At 39.0% G+C, this 18820-nt stretch overlaps 1 non-coding gene across 1 annotated transcript; it reads left to right on the forward strand.

Moving 5' to 3' along the window:
• Nucleotides 1-16369: 16369 nt before the first annotated feature.
• Nucleotides 16370-16473, forward strand: LOC112746263 (small nucleolar RNA R71). The gene has a single exon (XR_003174156.1). It is a non-coding gene; the product is annotated as a small nucleolar RNA R71 (small nucleolar RNA).
• Nucleotides 16474-18820: the final 2347 nt, after the last annotated feature.

An 18820-nucleotide genomic window follows, 5' to 3' on the forward strand; every position in this document is an offset into this window, starting at 1 on the left:
TCCTGAACCATGTTCCTCCCTACTTTCGTTTCAGGATTAGCTAGGACTTCCCAGTTCCTTATTCGAATTTGCTCCTGGATCTCCGGATATTCATCTTCTTTCAGATCGAATCTAACTTCCGGGATCACTGATCTCAGACCCATTATTTTGTTATAATGGTCTGAATGTTCTTTAGATAAGAACTTCCCTTGATTCCAAAGTGGTTTTGGAACGCTCTCTTTCTTGCCTCTTGGAGTGGGTTGTTTTCCTTTAGGAGCCATGATCTTAGTGATCGCGGATAAATACACCAAACTTAGAGGTTTGCTTGTCCTCAAGCAATAGAAAAGAAAGGAGAGGGATAGAAGGAGAGCTAGGTGAAATTTTTGATGGAAGGGGAGGGAGGCCGAACCCAAATTTAAAGGGAGGGAGGGTGGGTTTTCGAAAAAAGAGATAAAGATATGATAAAAAAGATTGATTTGGAAAAGATAAGATAGAAGATATGATAAGAGAGGATATAGTTTAAAATTGAAAAGATATGAAAGATTTTTGAAAAAGATAGATCTAGATTTTGAAAAAGATAAAGTGGAGATTTTGAAAAAGATATTGATGAGTTGAAAAGATAGATTTGTTTTTAAAAAGATTTGAAAAGAGTTGGATTGAATTTGCAAAGAGGGTTTGTGCTTATGGATTAAGATATATTTGATATTTTTAAAGTAGGATTTTTAGAGATTGGGGATTTTAGAAATCAGAGTTCTTAACATGTTTATGTAAAAAAATCATGCATTGAAACATAAAATTTAAAATTAGAATGAAAAATATGTAGAAAAACGAATTTGGCTCCTCCCTACCATCCTGGTGTTTGAACGCCCAAACACTGCCTGTTTTGGGCGTTCAACGCCCAAATGCTGCTCTCCTGGGCGTTCAACGCCCAATTGTTGCCCTTTTCTGGCGTTGAACGCCAGAAAGCTATCCTTTACTGGCGTTTTCTTGCCAGTGAGCTCCTTTTCTCTGTTTTGTGTGTAGATTCCTTCTGTAACCCTGTGAATTTATGAAAATGATGATTTACCTTAGTATCAATGAACTCTATACAAACAAATAAAAATAAAAATAGAAATAGGGCAAAATGCTTAGAGGATTGATGCCCCATGGCTGGGTTGCCTCCCAGCAAGCGCTTCTTTATTGTCTTTAGCTGGACCTTGCTGAGCTTTTAGTCTAGCTTCAGCCTTGAGCATTCTTGCTCAACGTTGCCTTCAAGATAGTGCTTGATTCTCTGTCCATTGACAATGAACCTCTTATCAGAATCAATATCTTGAAGCTCCACATAACCATATAGTGATACACTTGTAATCACGTATGGTCCCCTCCACCGGGATTTCAATTTCCCGGGGAATAGCCTGAGTCTAGAGTTAAACAGCAGAACCTTCTATCCTGGTTCAAAGATTCTAGATGACAGCTTTCTGTCATGCCACTTTTTTTATTTCTCTTTATAAAGCTTGGCATTTTCGAAAGCTGTGAATCTGAATTCCTCTAGCTCATTTAACTGGAGCAATCTTTTTTCTCCTGCTAACTTGGCATCAAAGTTTAGGAATCTGGTTGCCCAGTAGGCTTTATGTTCCAGTTCCACGGGCAGGTGACATGCCTTACCATACACAAGTTGGTATGGAGAGGTCCCTATAGGGGTCTTGAATGCTGTTCTATCCTGGTCCCACAGAGCATCATCCAAGCTCCGTGCCCAATCCTTTCTACGGGTACTTACTGTCCATTCTAGGATTCTCTTTAATTCTCTGTTAGAGACTTCAGCTTGCCCATTAGTTTGTGGATGATATGGAGTAGCCACCTTATGGCGAATTCCATACCGAACCATGGCAGAGTAAAGCTGTTTATTGCAGAAGTGAGTGCCCCCATCACTGATGAGTACTCTAGGGACACCAAACCTGCTAAAGATATGTTTCTGGAGGAACTTCAGCACTGTTTTAGTATCATTGGTGGGTGTGGCAATGGCCTCAACCCATTTTGATACATAGTCAACTGCCACCAGAATATAAGTGTTTGAGTATGATGGTGGGAAAGGTCCCATGAAGTCAATTCCCCATACGTCAAACAACTCAATTTCCAAGATTCCTTGTTGAGGCATGGCGTAACCATGAGGCAGATTACCAGCTCTTTGGCAACTGTCACAGTTACGTACAAACTCTCGGGAATCTTTATAGAGTGTGGACCAATAGAAGCCACATTGGAGGACCTTGGTGGCTGTTCGCTCACCTCCGAAATGGCCTCCATATTGAGATCCATGGTAATGCCACAGGATCCTCTGTGCTTTTTCTCTAGGCACACACCTACGGATTATTCCGTCTGCACATCTCTTAAAGAGATAGGGTTCATCCCACAAGTAGTACTTTGCATCAGTAATTAATTTCTTCTTTTGTATCCTGTTGTACTCCTTGGGTATGAACCTTGCAGCTTTATAGTTTGCAATATCGGCAAACCATGGTGTTTCCTGAATGGCAAATAAATGCTCATCCGGAAAAGTCTCAGAGATCTCAAGAGAGGGGAGGGGCGTCCCTTCTACTGGCTCTATCCGGGATAGATGATCAGCCACTTGGTTCTCTGTCCCTTTTCTGTCTCTTATTTCTATATCAAACTCTTGCAGAAGTAACACCCATCTGATGAGCCTGGGTTTTGAATCCTGCTTTGTGAGTAGATATTTAAGAGCAGCATGATCAGTATACACAATCACTTTTGATCCTACTAAGTATGATCTGAACTTGTCAATGGCGTAAACCACTGCAAGTAATTCTTTTTCTGTGGTTGTGTAATTTTTTTGGGCATCATTTAGAACGCGACTAGCGTAATAAATGACGTGCAGAAGCTTGTCATGCCTCTGTCCCAACACTGCACCAATGGCGTGATCACTGGCATCACACATTAGCTCAAATGGTAATGTCCAGTCTGGTGCAGAAATAACTGGTGCTGTGACCAGCTTAGCTTTCAGCATTTCAAACGCCTGCAGGCACTTTGTGTCAAACACAAATGGCGTGTCAGCAGCTAGCAGATTGCTTAGAGGTTTTGCGATTTTTGAAAAATCCTTAATAAACCTCCTATAGAATCCTGCATGCCCCAGAAAGCTTCTGATTGCCTTAACATTGGCAGGTGGTGGTAATTTTTTAATTACCTCTATTTTCGCTTGATCCACCTCTATTCCCTTGTTTGAGATTTTATGCCCAAGAACAATCCCTTCAGTCACCATGAAGTGACATTTTTCCCAGTTTAAAACTAGGTTGGTCTCTTGGCATCTTTTCAGAACAAGTTTCAGGTGATCAAGACAGGAGCTGAATGAGTCTCCATATACTGAGAAGTCATCCATGAAGACTTCCAGAAATTTTTCCACCATATCAGAGAAAATAGAGAGCATGCATCGCTGGAAGGTTGCAGGCGCATTACACAGCCCAAATGGCATCCTTCTATAAGCAAACAATCCAGATGGACATGTGAATGCTGTTTTCTCTTGATCCTGAGAATCTACTGTAATCTGGTTATAGCCTGAGTAGCCGTCCAAAAAGCAGTAATAATCATGACCTGCTAGTCTTTCTAGCATCTGGTCTATGAATGGTAAAGGAAAATGATCCTTTCTGGTGGCTGTATTGAGCCTTCTGTAGTCAATACACATGCGCCACCCTGTAACTGTTCTTGTAGGAACCAGTTCATTTTTTTCATTATGAATCACTGTCATGCCTCCTTTTTTTGGGACGACTTGGACAGGGCTCACCCAGGGGCTATCAGAAATAGGATAAATAATCCCAGCCTCTAGTAATTTGGTGACCTCTTTCTGCACCACTTCCTTCATGGCTGGATTTAGTCGTCTCTGTGGTTGAACCACTGGTTTAGCATTATCCTCCAATAAGATTTTGTGCATGCATCTAGCTGGGCTTATGCCCTTAAGGTCACCTATGGACCACCCAAGAGCTGTCTTGTGTGTCCTTAGCACTTGAATAAGTGCTTCCTCTTCCTGTGAATTTAAAACAGAGCTTATGATCACTAGAAAAGTGTCACCTTCTCCCAGAAATGCATATTTCAAGGATGGTGGTAATGGCTTGAGCTCGGGTTTAGGAGGTTTTTCCTCTTCCAGAAGAGATTTCAGAGGCTCTTTCATGTCCTCTGAATCCTCCAAATCAGGCTAAACATCTTTAAAGATGTCTTCCAACTCCGATTCAAGACTCTCAGCCATGTTGATCTCTTCTACCAAGGAGTCAATAAGATCAACTTTCATGCAATCTGTTGATGTGTCTGGATGCTGCATGGCTTTGACAGCGTTCAACTTAAACTCATCATCATTGACTCTCAGGGTTATTTCCCCCTGTTGGACGTCAATGAGGGATCGTCCAGTTGCTAGGAAGGGTCTTCCTAGAATGAGAGTAGCACTCTTGTGCTCCTCCATTTCCAGCACAACAAAGTCAGTGGGAAAGACGAATGGCCCAACCCTGACAATCATGTCTTCAATCACGCCTGATGGATATTTAGTGGAGCCATCAGCAAGTTGGAGACATATCCGGGTTGGTTTAACTTCTTCAGTTAAACCAAGCTTTCTGATAGTGGATGCAGGTATTAGGTTGATGCTTGCCCCAAGATCGCATAAAGCTGTCTTGGTGCAATTACCTTCTAATATGCATGGTATCAGAAAACTCCCAGGGTCTTTAAGCTTTTCAGGAAAGCTCTTCAGAATGACTGCACTGCATTCTTCAGTGAGGAGAACTCTTTCTGTTTCTCTCCAATCCTTTTTATGACTCAAGATCTCTTTCATGAACTTGGCATAAGAAGGTATTTGCTCAAGTGCTTCTGCAAATGGAATCTTTATTTCAAGAGTCCTGAGGTAATCTGCAAAGCGAGCAAATTGCTTATCCTGCTCCTCTTTCCGGAGTTTTTGAGGATAAGGTATCTTGGCTTTATATTCCTCAACCTTAGTTACTGCAGGTTTATTGACTACAGAAGTGGTTGAAGAAGCCTTTTTAGAGGGGTTGTTATCAGCATTTGTGTGTGTCTGATCCCTCACTGGCAATTGAGTGCCAGGGTTAGAAGCTGGAGTGAAATTGGACGCCAGCTCCTTGTCTGTTCCTGGCGTCTGAACGCCAGAACTGTGCCCATTTTAGGCGTTCAGCGCCAGATCTTGCCCATTTTGGGCATTCAATGCCAGATCCTTGCCTATTTCTGGCGTTGAACGCCAGTCCTGCCTTGTTTCTGGCGTTGAACGCCACTCCTGAGCATGGTCTGGGTGTTCAGCACCATCCTTCCACCAAATTTCTGGCGTTTTAGTTCCAGAATTACTTTTCCCTGGGCTCTTACTGTCCTCAGGTGAATTTTGGGTGGTTTGCTCATTTCTTAGCTTTTTGCTGCCTTGAGGTGGGGTATTTAATATTTTCCCACTTCTTAATTGAACTGCTTGGCATTCTTCTGTTATTTGCCTTGACAGCTGCTGCTTTGTTTGCTTAAACTGTTCTTCCATATGTATATTAGCCATCCTTGTCTCTTGTAGTCTATCTTTGAATTTGGCTAACTGCTTTGTTAGAAAGTCTAATTGCTGATTGAATTCAGCATCTTGTTTTACAGGACTGAGTTCAGCAGTTACTGTCTTAACCTCTTCTTTCATAGAAGGGTCACTGCTTAGGTACAGATACTGATTCCTGGCAACTGTATCAATGAGCTCTTGAGCCTCTTCAATTGTCTTTCTCATGTGGATAGATCCACCAGCTGAGTAATCTAGAGACATCTGAGCTCCTTCTGTAAGCCCATAGTAGAAGATGTCTAACTGAACCCACTTTGAAAACATTTCAGAGGGGCATTTTCGTAGCATCTCTCTGTATCTCTCCCAGGCATCATAAAGAGATTCATTATCTCCTTGTTTAAAGCCTTGGATGTCCAGCCTTAGCTATGTCATCCGTTTTGGGGGAAAGTATTGATTCAGGAATTTTTCTGTCAACTGTTTCCATGTCCTTATGCTAGCTTTAGGTTGGTTATTCAACCACCTCTTAGCTTGATCTTTTACAGCAAATGGAAACAGTAATAATCTGTAGACATCCTGATCTATTTTTTTATCATGTACTGTGTCAGCAATTTGTAAAAACTGTGCCAGAAACTCTGTAGGTTCTTCCTGTGGAAGACCGGAATACTGGCAACTTTGCTGCACCATGATAATGAGCTGAGGATTCAACTCAAAGCTACTGACTCCAATGGAGGGTATGCAGATACTACTCCCATATGAAGCCATAGAGGGGTTAGAATATGACCCCAGAGTCCTCCTGGACTGTTCATTTCCGCTTAGGTCCATGATGGAGAAAGGGAGATGATGTAAAATAGAAAAAATATTTTTATTTATTTATTTATTTATTTATTTCGAAAACAAAATAAATTAAAATAAAATAAATAAAAATGAGTGAAAGATTTTCGAAAAAGTGAGGAGAGAGAAAGTGATTAGGAGATTTTGAAAAGGATATGATGATTTTAAAAAGAAGAGTTTTAAATTTTGAAATAAAAATCTGAATTTTAGAAATAGATTTCGAAAAAGATGCTTTAAAATAGAGAGAAAAGATATTTTTGAATTTTAAGAAGAGAGAGAAGAACAATAAGATAGCACAAGATTTAAAATTTTTAGATCTAATGCTCCTTGTTTTCGAAAATTTTTGGAGGGAAAAACACCAAGGAACACCAAACTTAAAAATTTTAAGATCAAGACACAAGGAAAACTCAAGAACAATTTGAAGACTCACAAGAACACAAGAACATGAAGGAAGAACACCAAACTTAAAATTTTTAGAAAATCAAACTAAAATTTTCGAAAAACACAGAAAAATCAACAAGAAAACACCAAACTTAAAGTTTGGCACAGGGATTTAATAGAAAAATTATTTTTTTTTTTGAAAAAGATTTTAAGAAAAGGAAAATAAGGATTCTAAAATTCTAACACGACAACAATAAGAGACTCTAAACTAAAAAGAGAAATTTTTCCTAATCTAAGCAACAAAATAAACCGTTAGTTGTCCAAACACGAACAATCCCCGGCAACGACGCCAAAAACTTGGTGCACAAATTTGTATGTTAATGTTACTAAAAGAGTTGCTATCCAAATTCGCACAACTAACCAGCAAGTGCACTGGGTCGTCCAAGTAATACCTTACGTGAGTAAGGATCGAATCCCACGGAGATTGTTGGTTTGAAGCAATCTATGGTTATCTTGCAATTCTTAGTCAGGAAGTCAATTATATTTATCAGTTGAATTGCGAATAAACAAGAGAGCATGGATTAAAGGTTACTTGTTATGCAGTAATGGAGAATATGTTGGAGTTTTGGAGATGCTTTGTCTTCAGAATCTCTGCTTTCGTCTGTCTTCTGATTCACGCATGCACGTCCTCCTATGGCAAGCTGTGTGTAGGTGGATCACCGTTGTCAATGGCTACCATCCATCCTTCCAGTGAAAAGGGTCCAGGTGCGCTGTCACCGCACGGCTAATCATCTGCAGGTTCTCATTCGTACCGGAATAGGATTTACTATCCTTTTGCGTCTGTCACTACGCCCAGCACTCGTGAGTTTGAAGCTCGTCACAGTCATCCAATCCCAGAATCCTACTTGGAATACCACAGACAAGGTTTAGACCTTCCGGATTCTCATGAATGCCGCCATCAATCTAGCTTATACCACGGAGATTCTGATTAAGGAATCTAAGAGATATTCATTCAATCTGATGTAGAACGGAGGTGATTGTCAGACACACGTTCATGGATTGAGGAAGGTGATGAGTGTCACGAATCATCACCTTCTCCATAATTAGGCGCGAATGGATATCTTAGATAGGAACACGCATGTTTGAATGGAAAACAGAAATACTTGCATTAATTCATTGAGACACAGCAGAGCTCCTCACCCCCAACAATGGAGTTTAGAGACTCATGCCAGCAAAGAGTACAAAGTTCAGATCTGAAATGTCATGAGATACAAAATAAGTCTCTAAAAGTTGTTTAAATACTAAACTAGTAGCCTAGGTTTACAAAAAATGAGTAAACTATGATGGGTGGTGCAGAGATCCACTTCTGGGGCCCACTTGGTGTGTGCTGGGGCTGAGACTTAAACAATTCACGTGCATAAGGCTGTTTTGGGCGTTCAACGCCAGGTTTGGATCCATTTCTAGCGTTGAACTCCAACTTGTAATCCTTTTCTGGCGCTGGACGCCAGAATTGGGCAGAGAACTGGTGTTGAACGCCAGTTTACGTCATCTATCCTTGAGCAAAGTATGGACTATTATATATTGCTAAGAAGCCCTGGATGTCTACTTTCCAACTCATTTGGAAGCGCACCATTTCGAGTTTTGTAGCTCCAGAAAATCCACTTTGAGTGCGGGGAGGTCAGAATCCAACAGCATCAGCAGTCCTTTTTCAGCCTAAATCAGATTTTTGCTCAGCTCCCTCAATTTCAGCCAGAAAAATACCTGAAATTACAAAAAAACACACAGCTCATAGTAAAGTCCAGAAATATGAATTTTTCCTAAAAACTAATGGAAACAAACTAAAAACTCACTAAAACATACTAAAAACTATATGAAATTAACCCCAAAAAGCGTATAAAATATCCGCTCATCAATTATCCTGGAGGGTCCTCAATTTCCAACCACCACAAGTGCTGAAGGAGTAGTTTCTCTTAAACCCGAAGCAAGCTGGACCGAAGAAGACAGAAAGAAGGTGGAGCTCAATGCCAAGGCTGTCAACTTGCTCAACTGTGCTATCAGCATCGAGGAATACCGACGGGTATCACGATGCACAACGGCAAAGGAAATCTGGGACAAACTTTAAATCACTCATGAAGGAACCACCATAGTAAAGAAGACCAGGATAGACATGCTGAACAGTTATGAAATGTTCTCAAAGAAGGAAGGAGAATCAATAGATGAAATGTTCAAAAGATTCAACATTATCATTGTTGGCTTGGATGCTATGGGAATTACGTATCCTGATTCTGTGCTTGTGAGGAGAGTTCTAAGATGTCTTACTAAAGAGTGGAAAACAAAAGCATTAATCATATCTGAGAGTAGTGGTCTAGATTCCATGACATATGATGATTTGAGAGGAAACTCACTTGCTTTTGAAAACACTTATTTGAAAAAAGATTCAAAAAAGAAAGGAATTGCTTTTACATCTGTTACTAACCCCCTGGATGATGAATCCAGTGATAATTTCTCTGAAAATAAATTTGTGTTATTTGCCAAAAAATTCAGGAAAATGGTGAAGTTCAAGGAGAGAAGCAAGGGAAGTAGCTCTAGGAAACAAAGAAAAGATCTCAACAAGGTGATATGTTACAACTGTAAAGAAACTGGGCATTTCAAATCAGATTGCCCTAAGTTGAAGTAAGAAGAGAAGCCAAAGAAGGGAAAGAAGAAAGGTCTGATGGCTTCTTGGGAGGACTTGGAAAATGATTCAGAAGATGATGAAGAATCCGAAACCAAGTCTCAACCATATCTTATGGCAGACCACGTTGAACAGGTAGTCATTCATAACCCTGACACTGAAGCTCTTCATCTTATAATAGATCACCTTTCTGAAAAAATTAGATGTTTCTTGCTTGATAACCAAGATCTTGAACAACAAATCACCATTCTTAAAGCAGAAAATGGTTTTCTAAAAGATAAATTAAGGGAGGCTGAAATTGCTGTTGAACTTGTTGAAGAAAACAAGCAGCTGAAAGCCCAACTTAAAAGTTGTGAAAGTGATCATTGTGTTGTTGCGTATGTGGACTGTTTTAAAAGAAATGAAGATTTGCTTAAAGAGGTCAATAAGCTTAAAGAAGACTTAGCCAAGTTCACTCAAAGTTCTGAAAATCTAAATCAAATATTGGCTAGTTGGTACGCGAAATCGTGATTATTCATTCCCTGGCTATAGCGCCAAAAACTTGGTCTGGGAGAACGTGATCTCAAGACTTCTTCACAATTCCGTGTAACTGACCAGCAAGTGCATTGGGTCGTCCAAGTAATAAACCTTACGTGAGTAAGGGTCGATCCCACAGAGATTGTCGGCTTGAAGCAAGCTATGGTCATCCTTGTAAATCTCAGTCAGGCGAATTTAAATGGTTAAGAGGTTTTGACAATTAAAATATAAATAAAATATAAAATAAAATAAAGTTACTTAAGTAATTCACAGGTGGGAATTTCAGATAAGCGTATGGAGATGCTTTGTTGCTTCTGAACTTCTGCTTTCCTATTGCCTTCTTCCAACCATGCGTTACCTCCTTCCATGGCAAGTTGTATGATCCTCTCGGATGAAAACAAATCCATATGTGCTGTCACCGCACGGCAAATCATCTGTCGGTTCCCGTTAGCGTCGGAATAAGACCATTGTCTTTTTGCACACTGTCACTGCGCCCAACATTCGCAAGTTTGAAGCTCGTCACAGTCATTCCTTCCCAGATCCGACTCAGAATACAACAGACAAGGTTTAGACTTTCCGGATCTCAGGAATGCTGCCAATGGTTCTAGCCTATACCACGAAGATGCTAATCTCACGGACTCAGTCCGTATATTAGATATCCAAGAGAATATACTCCAGCTGTCGTCCAATGACTACGTTGAACATCATGTAGATCGCTTTGTGGTTGTCAGGCACGCGATCTTGGCTAAGCGAGTAACGAAGATTGGGTGATTGTCACGGGTCACCCCGTCATTCTGACTTAACTGAATTAAGAACGAGAGTATATCTTGGAGAAGAAGTAGGTGTGAACTGAAGGAAAAATAGTAGTAATTCCATTAATTCATGAAGAACAGCAGAGCTCCACACCTTAATCTATGGGGTGTAGAAACTCCACCGTAGAAAATACATAAGTGAAAAAGGTCTAGGTATGGCCGAATAGCTAGCCTCCAAATGTGTACAATAGCATCTAACTCACAGACTTGATAAAAGCCCCTAAATAAATCACTAAAAGTAGTTTTTATACTAAACTAGTATTCTAGGTTTACAGAAAATGAGTAACTAAGTGCAGAAATCCACTTCCGGGGCCCACTTGGTGTGTGCTTGGGCTGAGCATTGAAGCTTTTCGTGCATAGACTGTTCCTGGAGTTAAACCCCAGCTTTGGTGCCAGTTTGGGCGTTTTAACTCCAATTCTAGTGCCAGTTTGGGTGTTTTACGCCAAGATGTTTTAGGCTGTCTTTGGACGCCAGTTTGGGCCATCAATTCTCGGACAAAGTATGGACTATTATATATTGCTGGAAAGCCCAGGATGTCTACTTTCCAACGCAATTGAGAGGTCAGAATCCAACAGCATCTGCAGTCCTTTTTCAGTCTCTAAATCAGATTTTTGCTCAGGTCCCTCAATTTCAGCCAGAAAATACCTGAAATCACAGAAAAACACACAAACTCATAGTGAAGTCCAGAAATGGGATTTTTAAATAAAAACTAATAAAAATGTAATAAAAAGTAGCTAAATCATACTAAAAATAAAAACTGTGTAAAAACAATACCAAAAAGGGTATAAATTATCCGCTCATCACAATACCAAACTTAAATTGTTGTTTGTCCCCAAGCAACTGAAAACAAAATAGGATAAAAAGAAGAGAAAATACAATAAATTCCAAACTTATCAATGAAGATTAGCTTTAATTAGATGAGCGGGACTTGTAGTCTTTTTGCTTCTGAACAGTTTTGGCATCTCACTTTATCCTTTGAAGTTCAGAATTATTGGCATCTATAGGAACTCATAATTCAGATAGTGTTATTGATTCTCTTAGTTCAGTATGTTGATTCTTGAACACAGCTACTTTATGAGTCTTGGCTGTGACCCTAAGCATTTTGTTTTCCAGTATTACCACCGGATACATAAATACCACAGACACAAAACTGAGTGAACCTTTTCAGATTGTGACTCAGCTTTGCTAGAGTCCCCAGTTAGAGGTGTCCAGAGCTCTTAAGCGTACTCTTTTTGCTTTGGACCACGACTTTAACCGCTCAGTCTCAAGCTTTTCACTTGACACCTTCACGCCACAAGCACATGGTTAGGGACAGCTTGGTTTAGCCGCTTAGGCCATGATTTTATTCTTGTGGGCCCTCCTATCCATTAATGCTCAAAGCCTTGGATCCTTTTTACCCTTGCCTTTTGGTTTAAAGGGTTATTGGCTTTTTCTGCTTGCTTTTTCTTTTTCTTTCTTTCTTTTTTTCTTTATTTTTTTCGCCATTTTTTTTCCGCAAGCTTTGTATTCACTGCTTTTTCTTGCTTCAAGAATCAATTTTATGATTTTTCAGATTATCAATAACATTTCTCCTTTTTCATTATTCTTTTAAGAGCCAACAATTTTAACATTCATAAACAACAAATTCAAAAATATGCACTATTCAAGCATTCATTCAGAAAACAAAAAGTATTGCCACCACATCAAAATAATTAAGCTAATTTCAAGATAAAATTCAAAATCCATGTACCTCTTGTTCTTTTGCAATTAAAAACAATTTTCATTTAAGAAAGGTGATGGATTCATAGGACATTCATAACTTTAAGACATAGATACTAGACATTAATGATCATGTAATAAAGACACAAACATAGACAAAACATAAAGCATAGAATTCGAAAAATAGAAAAATAAGAACAAGAAAATTAAAGAACGGGTCCACCTTAGTGATGGCGGCTAGTTCTTTCTCTTGAAGATCTTCTGGAGTGCTTGAGCTCTTCTATGTCTCTTCCTTACCTTTGTTGCTCCTCCCTCATGGCTCTTTGGTCTTCTCTAATTTCATGGAGGAGGATGGAATGCTCTTGGTGCTCCATCCTTACTTGTCCCATGTTGGAACTCAATTATCCTAAGGAGGTGTTGATTTGCTCCCAATAGTTTTGTGGAGGAAAGTGCATTCCTTGAGGCATCTCAGGGATTTCATGATGAGGAATTTTCTCATGCTCTTGTTGAGGTGCATGAGTGGGCTCTCTTGTTTGCTCCATCCTTTTCTTAGTAATGGGCTTGTCTCCTTCAATGAAGATGTCTCCCTCTATGACAATTCCAGCTGAATTGCATAGGGTATAGATGAGATGAGGGAAGGCTAACCTTGCCAAAGTAGAGGGCTTGTCCGCCACCTTGTAGAGTTCTAGGGATATGATCTCATGAACTTCTACTTCCTCTCCATTCATGATGCTATGGATCATGATGGCCCGGTCTATTGTAACTTCAGACCGTTTGCTAGTAGGAATGATAGAGCGTTGGATGAACTCCAACCATCCCCTAGCCACGGGTTTGAGGTCAAGCCTTCTTAGTTGAACCGGCTTGCCTCTTGAATCTCTCTTCCATTGAGCGCCTTCCACACAAATGTCCCTAAAGACTTGGTCCAACCTTTGATCAAAGTTGACCCTTCTAGTGAAAGGGTGAGGATATCCTTGCATCATTGGCAAGTTGAATGCTAACCTCACATTTTCTGGACTGAAATCCAAGTATTTCCCCCGAACCATTGTGAGCCAATTCTTTGGGTTCGGGTTCACACCTTGGTCATGGTTTCTAGTGATCCATGCATTAGCATAGAACTCTTGAACCATTAAGATCTCGACTTGTTGAATGGGGTTGTGAGAATTTCCCAACCTCTCCTTCGAATCTCATGTCGGATCTCTAGATATTCGCTCTTTTTGAGCTTGAAGGGGACTTCGGGGATCACCTTTTTCTTGGCCACAACTTCATAGAAGTGGTCTTGATGGACCTTTGAGATGAATCTCTCCATCTCTCATGACTCGGAGGTGGAAGCAATTGTCTTCCCTTTCCTCTTTCTAGAGATTTTTCCGGCCTTAGGTGCCATTGATGGTTATGGAAAAACAAAAAGCTTTAGCTTTTCCCACACCAAACTTAGAATGGTTGCTCGTCCTCGAGCAAAAGAAGAAGAAAGAAAGGAGTAGAAGAAGAAGAAATGGAGGAGATGGAGGTTAGGAGAGGGTTCGGCCAAGGGGGTAGTAGTGTGTATGTTGTGTGAAGATGAAGGTGGTAAGGAGGGGTATTTATAGGGTAAGGGAGAGAGGGAATTCGGCCATGAGTGGGTGGGTTTGGGAGGGAAATGGTTTGAATTTGAATGGTGAGGTAGGTGGGGTTTAATGATGGATGGATGTGAGTGGTGAAGAGGTTGTGGGGAAGAGGGTAGGATTTGATAGGTGAGGGGTGTTTGGGGAAGAGTTATTGATGGGATTGGTCAAGGGTATTTGGGGAAGAGTGTTATGGAAAGGTGTGAAGAGGAGATAAGAAGAGGTGGGGTAGGTGGAGATCCTGTGGGGTTCACAGATCCTGAGATGTCAAGGAATTCTGCTCCCTGCACCATTCTGGCGTTTAAACGCCCACTATGTGCCAATCCTGGTGTTTAACGCCAGCTCTGCTACCTGTCCTGGCGTTAAACGCCAGTCTGTTGCCCCTTTCTGGTGTTTAACGCTAGCCAGACGCCAGACACCCTTTTCTGGCGTTAAACACCCAGAGTGCTGCCCATTCTGGTGTTTAACGCCCAGAATGCTGCCAGGCTGGGCGTTACGCCCATTCTGCTATCCTTACTGGCGTTTAAATGCCAGTAAGCTTGTCCTCCAGGGTGTGCTGTTTTTGATGCTGTTTTTCATTCTGTTTTTTATTTTTCAATTATTTTTGTGACTTCACATGATCATCAACCTAAAGAAAACATAAAATAGCAATGGAAAATAAATAAATATAATTAAATAACATTAGGTTGCCTCCCAATAAGCGCTTCTTTAATGTCAATAGCTTGACAGTGAGCTCTTAGAGAGCTTCACAGAGACTCAGAACTTGATGTTGGCCTACCAATACCAAACTTAGAAGTTGAGTGTGGGAGCTCTAATTGACTCTGTGTTGAGAGAAGCTTTTCATGCTTCCTCTCCATGGTTACAGAAGAAGATCCTTGAGCCTTAAACACAAGGTAGTCCTCATTCAATTGAAGGACTAACTCTCCTCTGTCCACATCAATCACAGCTCTTGCTGTGGCTAGGAAGGGTTTTCCAAGGATGATGGATTCATCCTCTTCCTTCCCAGTATCTAGGATTATGAAATTAGCAGGGATGTACAGGCCTTCAACCTTTACCAAGACATCCTCTACTAGTCCATAAGCCTGTTTTCTTGAATTGTCTGCCATCTCTAGTGAGATTCTTACAGCTTACACCTCAAAGATCCCTAGTTTCTCCATTACAGAGAAGGGCATGAGGTTTATCCCTGACCCCAGGTCACACAGAGCCTTCTCAAAGGTTATGGTGCCTATGGTACAAGGTATTAAGAACTTTCCAGGATCCTATTTCTTCTGAGGTAATTTCAGTTGAACCAGATCATTTAGTTCATTGATGAGCAATGGGGGTTCATCCTCCCAAGTCTCATTACCAATTAACTTGGCATTCAGCTTCATGATTGCTCCTAGATACTGAGCAACTTGCTCTTCAATAATATCTTCATCCTCTTCAGAGGAAGAATACTCATCAGAGCTCATGAATGGCAACAGTAAGTTCAGTGGAATCTCTATGGTCTCTATATGAGCCTCAGATTCCTTTGGTTTCTCATTAGGGAACTTCTTGGAGGCCAGTGGACATCCATTGAGGTCTTCCTTACTGGAGGTCACTGCCTTTCCTTCCTCTCCAAGTTCGGCCATGTGGGACGTGTTTATGGCCTTGCACTCTCTTTTTGGATTTTCTTCTGTATTGCTTGGGAGAGTACTAGGAGGGATTTCAGTAACTTTACTCAGCTAACCCACTTGTGCCTCCAAATTTCTAATGAAGGACCTTGCTTCATTCATGAAACTGAGAGTGGTCTTGGATAAATCAGAGACTACAGTTGCTAAGTCAGAGTGGCTCTGCTTAAAATTTTCTGTCTGTTGCTGAGAAGATGATGGAAAAGGTTTGCTATTGCCAAACCTGTTTCTTCCACCATTATTATTATTATTGAAGCCTTAATTAAGCTTCTGTTGATTCTTCCATGAGAAATTTGGATGATTCCTCCATGAAGGATTACAGGTGTTTCCATAGGATTCTACCATGTAATTCACCTCTTCCATTGCAGGATTCTTAGGGTCATAGGCTTCTTCTTCTTAGGAAGCATCCTTAGTACTACCTATTGCAGCTTGCATTCCAGACAGACTCTGAGAAATCATATTGACTTACTGAGTCAATATTTTGTTCTGAGCCAATATGGCATTCAGAGTATCAATCTCAAGAACTCCTTTCTTCTGAGTTGTCCCATTATTCACATGATTCCTTTCAGAAGTGTACATGAACTGGTTATTTGCAACCATTTTAATGAGTTCCTGGGCTTCTGCAGGTGTCTTCTTCAGATAAAGACATCCTCCAGCAGAGTGGTCCAATGACATCTTGGACAATTCAGACAGACCATCATAGAATATACATATGATGCTCCATTCTGAAAACATGTCAGAAGGACACCTTCTGATTAACTGCTTGTATCTTTCCCAAGCTTCATAGAGGGATTCACCTTCCTTCTGTCTGAAGGTTTGGACTTCCACTCTAAGCTTGCTTAACTTCTGAGGTGGAAAGAATTTGGCCAAGAAAGCATTGACCAACTTTTACCAAGAGTTTAGGCTATCTTTAGGTTGTGAGTCCAATCATGTCCTAGCTCTGTCTCTTATAGCAAAGGGAAAAAGGATAAGTCTGTAGACCTTAGGATTAACCCCATTGGTCTTAACAGTATCACAGATTTGCAAGAATTTAGCTAAAAACTGATGAGGATCTTCCAATGGAAGTCCATGAAACTTGCAGTTCTGCTGCATTAGAGAAACTAATTGAGGCTTAAGCTCAAAGTTGTTTGCTCCAATTGCAGAAATTGAGATGCTCCTTCCACAGAAGTCAGAAGAGGGTGCAATAAAGTCACCAAGCATCTTCCTTGCATCTCCATCATTGTTGTTGGGTTCGGCCATCTCTTCTTTTTTTTTTTTTGAAAAATTCTGTCAGGTCCTCTCCAGAGTGTTGTGCTTTAGCTTCTCTTAGCTTCCTCTTTAGAGTCCTTTCAGGTTCCGGATCAGCTTCAATAAGAATGTTCTTATCCTTGCTCCTGCTCATATGAAAAAGAAGAGAACAGAAAAGAATAGAAATCATCTATGTCACAGTATAGAGATTCCTTTATGTGAGTAGAAGAAGAGAAGAGTAGAAGAATGAGAAGAGAAAAGATGAAGAATTCGAACACAGAGAGGGAGAAAGGGTTCGAATTATAAGAAGAAGAGAAGTGTTAGTAAACAAATAAATAAATAGAAAGAGATGAGAGAGAGAATTTGAATTTTAAATTAAAATAAAAGGAAAATATTTTTGTTTTTATTTTAATTATTGGTTAGTATTCGAAAATTATAAAAAGGAATAAAATTAAATTAAAATTTAAAACAATTAGTTAATTAAAAGAATTTTGAAAAAGTGGTGAGGAGTTTTCAAAAATTAGAGAGAGAAAAGTAGTTAGGTGATTTTGAAAAAGATATGATTGAAATAGAAAACTTTTAAAATCAAACAAAAAGTCAAGTGGTTAATTGAAAAAAGATTTGAAAATCAATTTTGAAAAGATAAGAAGTTAGAAAAGATTTTGAAATTGATTTTGAAAAATATATGATTGAAATTTATTTTGAAAAAGATTTGAAAAGGAAATTAAAAAGATTTGATTTTTGAAATTAAAGTTGATTACTTGACTAACAAGAAACTAAAAGATATGATTCTAGAATTTAAAGTTTGAACCTTTCTTAATAGGTAAGTAACAACTTGAAAATTTTTTACTCAAAACATTAAATGTTAATATTAATTTCAAAAATATGAGATAAAATTAAGAAAAAGATTTTGAAAATCAATTTTAAAATTTTTGAAAAAAACAGAAAAGAAAAATGAAAAAGATTTTATTTTTGAAAAAGATTTGAAAAGATAGAATTTTTAATTTGAAAGTTTGACTTGACTAACAAGAAACAACTAAATTTTAAAAATTTTTGACTAAATCAATTCAAAATTTCGAAATTTATTAGTGAATAAGAGAAAGATATTATTTTTATTTTTGAATTTTTAATGAGGAAAGAGAAAAATATCAAACAGACACAAGACATAAGAAGTTAAAATCAAAACAACTAATGCATGTAAGAACACTTTGAATGTCAAGATGAATACTAAGAACACTTTGAAGATCATGATGAACACCAAGAACTTATTTTTGAAATATTTTTAAGAAAAGAAAAACATGCAAGACACCAAACTTAAAAATTTTTATTCTATAGACAATAAGAATTCAAAAATGCATATGAAAAATAATAAAAGACACAAAACAAGAAAAACACAAGATCAAACAAAGACAATCATCAAGAACAACTTGAAGATCATGAAGAACACATGCATAAATTTTTCGAAAATTTTAAGAGAATTAAAAAGATGCAATTGACACCAAACTTAAAACTTGACACAAGACTCAAACAAGAAACACAAAATATTTTTTTGGTTTTTATGATTTTATTAAATTTTTTTGGATTTTTCGAAAATTATTTTGGAAAAATAAAAATAAAGAAATTCAAAATTTTTAATAAGAATTCCAGGAATCAAGTAGTGTTAGTCTAAAGCTTCGGTCCAAAAATTTAGACATGGCTTAATAGCCAGCCAAGCTTTATGTGAAAGCTTCGGTCCAAAAGATTAGACATGGCCAATGGCCAGCCAAGCTTCAGCATACAAATCAGACATACAACAGCTGCATTGATGAGAATCAAAAAGCTCCTGCAATGATAAGTGGAAGCCTCAGTCCTAAAGATTAGACATGGCTTAGCAGCCAGCCAGACTTCACATATCATCTGAAACTCTAGAATTTATTCTTAAAAATTCTGAAGAAGAAATATATATATATATATATAT

The sequence above is a fragment of the Arachis hypogaea genome, chromosome 14 (genome assembly GCF_003086295.3).
Source record: "Arachis hypogaea cultivar Tifrunner chromosome 14, arahy.Tifrunner.gnm2.J5K5, whole genome shotgun sequence".
Classification (NCBI taxonomy): domain Eukaryota; kingdom Viridiplantae; phylum Streptophyta; class Magnoliopsida; order Fabales; family Fabaceae; genus Arachis; species Arachis hypogaea.